This window comes from Gossypium arboreum, chromosome 5, assembly GCF_025698485.1.
Source record: "Gossypium arboreum isolate Shixiya-1 chromosome 5, ASM2569848v2, whole genome shotgun sequence".
In the NCBI taxonomy this organism is placed as follows: Eukaryota; Viridiplantae; Streptophyta; class Magnoliopsida; order Malvales; family Malvaceae; genus Gossypium; species Gossypium arboreum.
The window spans coordinates 13,091,725-13,103,991 of record NC_069074.1 but is presented as its reverse complement, the minus strand read 5'-3'; the positions used below and the strand labels follow the sequence as shown (position 1 = coordinate 13,103,991).

At 32.6% G+C, this 12,267-nt stretch overlaps 1 long non-coding RNA gene across 1 annotated transcript; it reads right to left on the bottom strand.

Annotated features, from left to right (window-relative positions):
• Positions 1 to 3,001: 3,001 nt before the first annotated feature.
• LOC128293290 (uncharacterized) lies at positions 3,002 to 5,210 on the bottom strand. Its single transcript, XR_008283461.1, has 3 exons — positions 5,102 to 5,210; positions 3,906 to 3,988; positions 3,002 to 3,216 (listed from the first exon to the last, which is right to left on the bottom strand). It is a non-coding gene; the product is annotated as an uncharacterized LOC128293290 (long non-coding RNA).
• Positions 5,211 to 12,267: the final 7,057 nt, after the last annotated feature.

Genomic DNA, 12,267 nt, shown 5'->3' with positions numbered 1-12,267 from the left:
GTATTTTATAAACATTTATTTGATCAAAAAATTAAGAAAAAAAGTATCGAGATCTTGGTGTTATAAACCGAGCCATAAATATTTTTATAAATATTTATAGAGTGTCAATAAGGTAGTATTAAAATTTCGTTAGAAAATTTTTGTAACAGCCTATTTTTAGTGAAATCGGAACAGTGGTTTTGTGACCATAAATCCGAGCTAAAAGAAAATTTTATTTTAAAATTATGGCATGGTCTATATTATGATAGAAAGGTTGCATGAAAATTTTGATAAGAAAATTTTATTGATTTTGTAGTTAATTGAAATAAAAATATATTTTCGGGACTCCGTTCCGGTAAACTAGATTCGTAAAGATTTTTAATAAATATTTACGAAGTTAGTTGTGTGGTTAATCAAGTTTTGGATAGGTGAATTTGTTAAATTAGGAGCAATTGAGTGGAAGGACAAGATTGAACATAGGGTAAAAGTTGAATTATAGAATAGAGAAAATCCAAGGGACTAAATAAGAAATTACGCCATGAATTGACATGTGTGTGGTAAAATAATTTCCATGTGTATAAATAATATACATATATTAGTAATTATTATATATTTACTTATAATTTAAGTAAATATTATTATATTATTATATTATTATATTATATTAATTAAATAAAGTAAATAAAATAAATTGAACTATGATAATTGTGTGGTAATAATAATATAAATGTGTAATAAATATATATGTACATTTGTAATACATATATGTATTTATTTATTATAGATATTATAATAAAATAATATAACTAAAATATAATAAACAAAAGAAAGAAAAAAGGAACAACAGAATAGAAACGAAAAAACAGGGGAGAAAGAAAGAAAGGAAAAAGGGAAAGAAAGAAAAGGGAGAAATTGGGGTTTAAGGTTTCAAATTCAATTGGTAAGTTAACTTAGTTTCTTTTCTTATAATTTTGATGTTTTGGAATCCTAGAATAAAATACTATTTAGTATATGTTGAAATTTTGAAAGTTAGTAGATTTTTGGACATGGTTTATGTTGAATTAATTGATGAATTAGGGTTTAAATTTATAGAATTTCAAGTTAGAATTAGGTAAAGGATTAAATTGAAGAATAAATTAAAAGTTTTGTGTAAAAAGGGACTAATTTGTAAACTTGTGAAATTTAAAGAAAAATTCTAAATTTTATGAAATATAAGTGCTGTAAATGTGAGATGTAAAAATCAAATAGGCTTGGAACAAGGATTATTTTGCATAGATATTAATTTCCAAGCCTAGGGATAAAAATGGAATTTATGAAAAATTTAGGGGCAAAATAGTAATTTTGTCTAGAACATGAGTTGAATTCAAATGAGTATGAAATATGTTGAATTGATGTTAAATTTATTTATATAGACCCGGAAAGATCGAAAAAGGAAAGTGATCGTGGAAAAGAAAAAATATCGGATTAAAAGAATTTCGATGACAAGTTGCTATCGAGGTAAGTTCGTATAACTTGAATGAGTATGTAAATATGTCAATTTAAATGTTGTATTGTATTGTATATGATGTATGAAATTGAATGTATGAATTATATAGATGTGAAATGAAAGAAATGATACATGTTTGGAAATTAATAAATGGGTGAAATTCCGTTTGAATATTGGTGATCGATGGATAATGGAAATTTCTCGAACTATATGAGGTTCTGCATGAGTTGCAAAAATGGATTGAGCTAGGATGGAAAAATCTGACAAAAGCCTTCTCGAGAATTAAAAGTGAATAGGATTTATTCCTGATTCACTAAAAGAAATTAAAGTGAATATGATTTATTCCTGATTCACTAGAAATATATAAAGTGGATAGGATTTGTTCCTGATTTACTATGGTAACTCAAGGTGAATAGGATTTTCCCTAAAATGGTAATCCTGATTCGTTACGGTTACTTGATATGTAACTTGAGTGAGTGCTTGATGATTTAACATCCTAAGGGCTAAATCCTAGATATGAATTGATGAAATATGAAAACGTACACTTTGCGTGTACTCTTAGAAAATCCATCGATAATTCCAATGATTCAATGGATGAGATAGTAAAACAAAACATGAGAAATATGAGATGGAATGAGACAATAGCATGATGAGCTCATCTATGCCTATTGGTACGTTTGTTACTAACGTGTTTGATTGAAATGTTTATGAATAGGCAAATAACCAAAATGAATGAAAATTATGCTTTTATATGATTTAAATATTAAATATGATTGGTAAGTTTGATTCATGTTATATGAACTTACTAAGCATAAATATGCTTATTAGATTTTATTTTCCTTGTCTTATAGTGCTTGAAAGCTCGGAAGAAGTGGAAGACGGGTCGGAGACTTCATCACACTATAATCCTATCAATTTTGGTATAATTGTAACGCCCCTTACCCGAGACCGTTGCCGGAGTCGAGCACAAGGCACTACTAAACTTATTTGAGCACTTAACCAAATTTAGATAATTTATATAATACTTTTCAGACAAGCTGTCCAACTGTGTCATAGTTGCTAAATAATTCATATCTCGAGTTATAAAACTTGAAATCCAAATCCGTAAATTTTCTCTGAATTTATACTCATATATCTACTTACCAATTTTTTCTAGAATTTTGGTCAAGCCAATTAGTACAGTTTATTATTTAAAATCTCCCTGTTTCAGGGTTTGACTACTCTGACCTTTGTGTATTACGAATCAGATATCTCTCTGTACAGAGCTTCAATGACTATGCCGTTTGTCTCTAATAAAACTAGACTCAATAAGGAATCTGTACATATAAAGTATGACTTCTAATTATCTTTGTAAAATTTATGGTGAATTTCCAAAGTCAGAACAGGGGATCCAGAAATCGCTCTGGCCCTGTTTCACAAAAATTTAAACATCTCATAAAATATAGCTCATATACCTGTTTTGCTTCTTCCATATGAAAATAGACTCATCAAGATTCGATTCCATAATTTATTCATTATTTAATTCCATTTATACTATTTTTAATGATTTTTCAAAGTCAAACTACTGCTACTTACCGAAAACTGTTTTAGTACAAATATTGTTAACTAGTTTATAACATCTTTACTTCAATTCATTCAAACTCTATACATGCCATATAAATCTTTAAACATAAAACAAAAACTACCGGAATTGATCTGAATAGTGTGCCCTGTTGTGTTGATCCGATCTACCCACTTCACTTCAAGTCAATCTACATAAAATATTAAACACACACAAGTAAGCTTATTGAAGCTTAGTAAGCTCATAGGCATATAAACACAAATCATATTAAATATCGTACACAATCATATATCTATTAGTTTAACTATTACATCCTCCAAATCACAATTTCATTAATAACTCATTGGAATAATTTCCATATGGCAACTCACAATTTAACTCCCTTAGGCCCATTTCTCATTTACTTCATTGTCAAATTAGGGAACAATAAGGAATTGAGTACTTCATTATCACATTGCCATAGTAAACTATGGACTTTCACATTGATCGCATCACACACGAAGCCATAGCCTTGCCATGGTCTTACGGTTCACATATCATACGAAGCCATATCCCAGACATGGTCTTATACGGAATCACATTATCACATTATACTGATGCCATAGCCCGACTATGGTCTTATCTGAGTCACATTATCACATTTCACCGATGCCATAGCCCAGCTATGGTCTTAAACGGGCACACTTGTCACATATGTTTCGTCAACTCTTCAGGGTCACAGAATAGAAGCACTCAAATCCATTGTTCCTACTAATTTGTACTTTTAGTTACATATTATTCATTAGTTAATGCAAATTGATAGTATTCATCAACAATAAAATACTTTAACAATCATAATATTTTCATATCAAAACATTAAACTTTTCCATATGAACTTACCTGGACTAATTTGTAAAAGTCGTAGAAATTCAGGGACTATTCTTGAATTTTCTCCTTTCCACGATTCAGTTCGTTTTCTTGATCTATAATTATAAAATCATTCCTTCATTAGCATCCATTTCAATTCTATTTCACTTCACAATTTATGCTGTTCAAATTTCGAAATTGCACTTTTACCCCAAAATTTACAATTTTCACAATTTAGTCCCTTCTCAATTCACCCATCAATTGAACTAATTTTTCTCAATTAACACTTTATTTTATCATTATAAACTATTTCAAAACCTTTTATATTCTTAATTTCAACAGAAACCTTCAATTCACAACTTTTTCACAATTAGGTCCTAAATATCATTTCCTATCAAAATCACTTAATAAAACCACCTTAATATAAAATTAGAACTTAAATTTCATAATAATTCATCATAAAATTCCCTTATCCATCCAGGGTAACTTCCAATTTCACCCATAAAATCAAAAACTAATGAATTCTACAAGTGGACCTAATTGTAAAAGTCATAAAAACATAAAATTATCAAGAAAAGTAAGAATTAAACTCACATGATGTAAAATATGAAAACCAGCTTTCTCCAGACCTTCTATGGTGTTTTAGCTGAGAAAATATGAAGAAATGTCTAGATTTTTCAATTACATCATTATTTAACTATTAACTTTTTCTCGCTATTTTTAATTTTGCCCTTGTTCACATTGTTTTCTTGCTTATTTCATACCCAAACCGTCCAGCCATTAACCTTTGGGTCTAATTGCTCTTTAAATCCATCTTTTAAATACTTAAGCTATTTACTCACAATTTAACAAATTTTGCGCTATTTTCAATTTAGTCCTTTTTAATTAATTAGCCATCCAAGCGTTAAAATTTTCTAACTGAAACTTTAATACTAACTCAATGACACTCCATAAATATTTATAAAAATATTTATAGCTCGATTTTCAACTTTGAGGTCTCGATACCTCATTTTTGACCCGTTTGACCTAATAAATTCTTTTAATTCACTAATTTCACCATTTCACAAATTCTTCTAAATTCTTACTTGACTCATAAATATTAAATTACTATCTTGTTCAATCTTATTTGTCGAATTTAGTGATCTCAAATCACCATTTACGACACCACTTGAAAATTAGGCCGTTACAACTCTCCCCCCTTTAAAAATTTCGTCCTCGAAATTTGTTACCTGAAAACAGATTTGGATATTGTGATCTCATTGACTCCTCTGTTTCCCAGGTTGCCTCCTCCAATCCATGTCGATGCCATAACACTTTTACTAACGGTTTTCGTTTATTAGTAGTTCTTTAACTTCCCGAGCTAATACTTTCATTGGTTCCTCCGAATAAGTCATATCTGATTGTAGCTCTATCTCAGTATGAGGAATCACATGTGAAGGGTCTGATCTATATCGTCTCAACATAGATACATGAAATACATTATGGATCTTCTCAAGTTCGGAGGCAAGGCCAATCTATAAGCTACTGGATCGATCCTCTCAATGATTTCGTATGGTCCGATAAATCGTGGACTAAGCTTTCCTTTTCTACCAAACCGTAAAACTTTCTTCCACGGAGAAACTTTCAAGAACACACGATCACCCACATTGAACTCTATATCTCTTCTTTTCAAATCGCATACGACTTTTGACGATGGGAAGCGACTTTCAAACTTTCCGAATAATCTGAACTTTCTCTTTAGTTTCCGAATTAAATCCACTCCGACTAATTTCGATTCACTTAATTCGACCAATACAACGGGGTTCGCACTTCCTTCCATCTGAGCTTCAAGCGGTGCCATTTTGATACTAGCTTGATAAGCTGTTATTATAAGCAAATTCATTTAAAGGTAAGTACCTTTCCACCGCCATCGAACTCAGTATGCAACACCTTAACATATCTTCCAAAATCTGAATCACTCGCTCGATTGTCCATCATGCGAGGGTGAAAAGGCGTACTAAATTTTAACTTAGTACCTAAAGCTTCTGTAGTTTATTCCAAAATCTCAAGTAAACCTCGGATCTCGATCGAAATAATTGATGTCGGTACCCATGTAATCTCACAATTTCTAACACATATAATTCCGCTAACTTATCAAGTGAAAAATCTGCTACGAGGAATAAAATGCGCCGATTTAGTTAATCATCTACTATCACCCAAATCGAATCTTTTTCTTGGCGTCACACGGCAATCCGGATACAAAATCCATCGTCACATGTTCCCACTTCCATTCGGAATCATTACGGGTTGTAACAAACTGTGAGGCACTTGATGTTCAACTATTACATTGATGATTAAACATTTTGCCACAAATTCACAAATTTCCGTTTCATACCGAGCCACCAATACATTTTTTCAAATCACAATACATCTTCGTACTACCGGATGAATCGAGTACATACTACTATGAGCCTCGATAAGATATCCTTCTTCAATTCTAGATTATTCGGGACACAAATTCTATTACGATGGTATAACATACCACTATTATCAATAGAGTAATCTAAGTTCAAATTATCCGAACCATTTGTCGTTTCAACACCAACTTCGGATCTTCATCTTGCAATTCCGAATTCGTTGAAAGAATCTGGTTTTGTCTTTAATTCAACTAATATAGAACCATTTTCATTAATGAGACAAATGAGCATTTAACGCCCGAAGAGCAAATAATGATGATTTCCGACTAAGTGCATCTGCCACTACATTTGCCTTACCCGGATGATAATCAATGATAAGATCGTAATCTTTCAACAGCTCTAACCATCGCCTCTGTCTCAAATTCAGCTCTTTCTGCGACATTAAATATTTCAAACTTTTATGGTCTGTATACACATAACATTTCTCTCCATATAGGTAGTGTCTCCAAATTTTTAAAGCAAATACTATGGCGACTAACTCAAGATCATGTGTAGGCGGTTCCTCTCATGTGGTTTCAACTGTCGAGAAGCATATGCTACAACTTTTCTGATCGCATCAATACACAACCTAAACCATTCGAGACGCATCACTATATACTACATATGGCACACGATTCAGTGAGTTAACACCGAGCCTCTGTCAACATTTTCTTTAATTGATCAAAACTTTGTTGGCACTCATCGGACCATACAAACTCAACATTCTTACGTAATAATTTAGTTATCGGTGAAGCAATCGGTGAAAAATCTTTCACAAATCGACGATAGTAACCAGCTAATCCAAGGAAACTTCGCACTTAGTAACATTCTTTGGAGTTTTCCAATTAATCACCGTGACACCTTACTCGGATCTACCCGTATACCATCAATGACACAATGTGACCCAAAATCCCACTTCATGAAGCCAAAATTCACATTTACTAAATTTTGCATATAACTTTTTCCTTAATATCGTAGTACAATTCTCAAGTCTTGAGCATGCTCGGATTTCGTCTTTGAATAGATCAATATATCGTCAATAAACACAACCACAAATCTATCTAGGTAAGACTGGAAAATTCGATTCATTAAATCCATAAAAGCGGCAAGAGCATTTGTCAAACCGAATGGCATAACTAAGAACTCATAATGACCATACCGAGTTCTAAAAGTCATTTCGGTACATCACATTCCTTTACCTTTAATCGATAATACCGGATCGAGATCTATTTTTGAAAACATTGTAGCATCCTTAAGTGATCGAATAAATCATCAATACGAGGCAAAGGATATTTATTTTAATTGTTACCTTATTCACCGCTCGTAATCTATGCACGACCTCAATGAACCATCCTTCTTTTTCACAAATAAGACAGGTGCACCCACGGCGACATACTCGGTCCGATAAACCCTTTGTCTAATGACTCTTGCAGCTGCGTTTTTAACTCTCTTAATTCTGCTGGAGCCATTCTATACGGTGTCACCGATATGGGAGCTGTTCAGGAAGCACATCTATCACGAACTCAACTTCTCTATCGGTGGTAACCTGGTAATTCTTCAGAAATACATCCATGAATTCATTTACAATAGATAGTTGCTCTAACTTTGATTCGAACTTGAGTATCAAGACTATAGGCTAAATAAGCCTCATTTCCTTTACGCAACAATTTACGAAAGCGGACATAAAGGAAATCATTCTAACCATGTCATCCAAATTTCCAGACTCAACCAAAATAATGTCTCTGTTTGACATTTCAAACTAATTCGTTTTCTCGACAATTCACTATTGCGTCATGTTTCATTAACCGGTCCATGCCCAAGATAACATCAAATTCCGAAAGGGTAGCGACATCAAATCGGTGGGAAATCACGACCTTAACTTTCGGTGGGCGGTTATGACATATTAAATTAACTACCACACTTTGACCTAACGGTTTGTAACTTGTACATCATCATCGAGGCTCAACAAATAAGTTCTTTTCAGATGCTAACATAGTGCAAATATATGAATGAGTAGACCCGTGGTCTATTAAAGCATACAGGAACATCATAAAGATAGAAAGTACCAGCAATTACATCCGAGTCGTTGCTTCTTCTCTCGCTCGAATGGCATAAGTACGAGCAGGAGCCCTAACTTCGATCGGCTAGCGATATCTTTCATACCCGAACGAGTAGCCCACAGCCTTCGCTTTCGACGGGCGTCTTCCTTTTGAGGAAGAATTTTGGTTTCTCCTCTGTTCCACTTCTTCTACTTGTAATTGGGGACAATCACGAATAAAGTGATCGGTGGCCCCACATTTATAACAAGCCCTAATTTACTTCTACATTCACCGGTGACTTCTTCCACAATGTTGACACTTGGGCCTTTGGGTATTTTGTACACTACCCACACTAATGAAGAGGTCTGTCGGATGCTTTGTAATCAGATTGTCTTGGCCTACTTTTTCACGATCTTTCTGGTAATGAAGTGGCTCATTGAATTCCTCTTTAGATTTCTTCTTTGGTAAAGCGAAAATGACTTAGATGCACTTCTTTTGAAAGATTCTTTACTTCTTCTATCTCGTTGCATCTTTTATTATATACTTCTTCAAGCTTACGAGCACGATTTGATAGAACAACAAATTCTCGTATCTCAATGCCCCCTATCATCATTTTAATCTCATCATTAAGCCCTTCTTCAAATCTGATACATATTTCTTCTTCAGTGGGTACTATATCTCGAGCATATTTGCTCAGATAAACAAATTCTCTTTCATATTCAGCCACCGACTTGTTTCTGTCGTAAGTCGAGAAATTCTCTTTTCTTCTTATCCGGATATCTTCTACCGACATATTTCTTCTTAAATTCATTTTGAAAAAATTCTAATCGATCTTCTCGGTAAATTACATGACTTCTATTGTTTCCCACCGGTTATAAGCTTCTTTTTCAATAATGACACGGCACATATTAAGTAATCATCTGGTGAGCACGCCATTTGCTTAAAACCCTCATTATACTTTGTAACCAATATTCACTTTACGGGGTCATCGTCTTTCTTCCCCAAATTCTTCACCCCATGTTTTCTCGAGCTTTTCAAATGGAGAACGTTTGCGATTCAGTTGTCGGAGGAGGTGGAGGAGCAACCGGGTACTACAGATGTTGAGATAGGGGAGGAGGTTATGAGTCCGATTTCTTTCTCGCACATTCTCATTATACCACCGATTCATGAATCCATAAATCATATTTTTGAGTTCTTGTTCTCGCATCAATGAAATCGGAGCTGCACTAGTTGTTCCTTGTTCAGAGATTTGTACTCTGCTATTAACTTCTTCTTGCTCAGTTTGTTCTGGTCTATCTGACATCTTTTCAAATCGAAGATAATCTATAATAAAAATAAGGATTAGATCGGATCATACACAGCACACTATCACAGATTTATATGGCATGTAATTCTAGACACTTTTCACATCATACATATTCCGAGAATCGGCTAAACCGAAGCTCTGATACCAATAAATGTAACTCCCCTTACCCGAGACCATTGTCGGAGTCGAGCACAAGGCACTACTAAACTTATTTGAGCACTTAACCAAATTTAGATAATTTATATAATACTTTTCAGACAAGCTGTCCAACTGTGTCATAGTTGCTAAATAATTCATATCTTGAGTTATAAAACTCGAAATCCAAATCCGTAAATTTTCTCTGAATTTATACTCATATATCTACTTACCAATTTTTTTCTATAATTTTTGGTCAAGCCAATTAGTACAGTTTATTATTTAAAATCTCCCCTGTTTCAGGGTTTGACTACTCTGACCTTTGTGTATTACGAATCAGATATCTCTCTGTACAGAGCTTCAATGACTATGCCGTTTGTCTCTAATAAAAATAGACTCAATAAGGAATCTTTACATATAAAGTATGACTTCTAATTATCTTTGTAAAGTTTATGGTGAATTTCCAAAGTCAGAACAGGAGATCCAGAAATTGCTCTGGCCCTGTTTCACAAAAATTTAAACATCTCATAAAATATAGCTCATATACCTGTTTTGCTTCTTCCATATGAAAATAGACTCATCAAGATTCGATTCCATAATTTATTCATTATTTAATTCCATTTCTACTATTTTTAGTGATTTTTCAAAGTCAAACTACTGCTACTTACCGAAAACTGTTTTAGTACAAATATTGTTAACTAGTTTATAACATCTTTACTTCAATTCATTCAAACTCTATACATGCCATATAAATCTTTAAACATAAAACAAAAACTACCGGAATTGATCTGAATAGTGTGCCCTGTTGTGTTGATCCGATCTACCCACTTCACTTCAAGTCAATCTACATAAAAATATTAAACACACACAAGTAAGCTTATTGAAGCTTAGTAAGCTCATAGGCATATAAACACAAATCATATCAAATATCGTACACAATCATATATCTATTAGTTTAACTATTACATCCTCCAAATCACAATTTCATTAATAACTCATTGGAATAATTTCCATATGGCAACTCACAATTTAACTCCCTTAGGCCCATTTCTCATTTACTTCATTGTCAAATTAGGGAACAATAAGGAATTGAGTGCTTCATTATCACATTGCCATAGTAAACTATGGACTTTCACATTGATCGCATCACACACAAGCCATAGCCTTGCCATGGTCTTACACGGTTCACATATCATACCGAAGCCATATCCCGGACATGGTCTTATACGGAATCACATTATCACATTATCCGATGCCATAGCCCACTATGGTCTTATCTGAGTCACATTATCACATTTCACCGATGCCATAGCCCAGCTATGGTCTTAAACGGGCACACTTGTCACATATGTTTAAATCAACTCTTGAGGTCACGAATAGAAGCACTCAAATCCATTGTTCCTACTAATTTGTACTTTTAGTTACACATAATTCATTAGTTAATGCAAATTGATAGTATTCATCAACAATAAAATACTTTAACAATCATAATATTTTCATATCAAAACATTGAACTTTGCCATATGAACTTACCTGGACTAATTTGTGAAAGTCGTAGAAATTCAGGGACTATTCTTGAATTTTCTCCTTTCCACGATTCAGTTCGTTTTCTTGATCTATAATTATAAAATCATTCCTTCATTAGCATCCATTTCAATTCTATTTCACTTCACAATTTATGCTGTTCAAATTTCGAAATTGCACTTTTACCCCAAAATTTACAATTTTCACAATTTAGTCCTTCTCAATTCACCCATCAATTGAACTAATTTTTCTCAATTAACACTTTATTTTATCATTATAAACTATTTCAAAACCTTTTATATTCTTAATTTCAACAGAAACCTTCAATTCACAACTTTTTCACAATTAGGTCCTAAATATCATTTCCTATCAAAATCACTTAATAAAACCACCTTAATATAAAATTAGAACTTAAATTTCATAATAATTCATCATAAAATTCCCTTATCCATCCAGGGTAACTTCCAATTTCACCCATAAAATCAAAAACTAATGAATTCTACAAGTGGACCTAATTGTAAAAGTCATAAAACATAAAATTATCAAGAAAAGTAAGAATTAAACTCACATGATGTAAAATATGAAAACCAGCTTTCTCCAGACCTTCTATGGCGTTTTAGCTGAGAAAATATGAAGAAATGTCTAGATTTTTCAATTACATCATTATTTAACTATTAACTTTTATGCTATTTCCAATTTTGCCCTTGTTCACATTGTTTTCTTGCTTATTTCATACCCAAACCGTCCAGCCATTAACCTTTGGGTCTAATTGCTCTTTAAATCCATCTTTTAAATACTTAAGCTATTTACTCACAATTTAACAAATTTTGCGCTATTTTCAATTTAGTCCTTTTAATTAATTAGCCATCCAAACGTTAAAATTTTCTAACGAAACTTTAATACTAACTCAATGACACTCCATAAATATTTATAAAAATATTTATAGCTCGATTTTC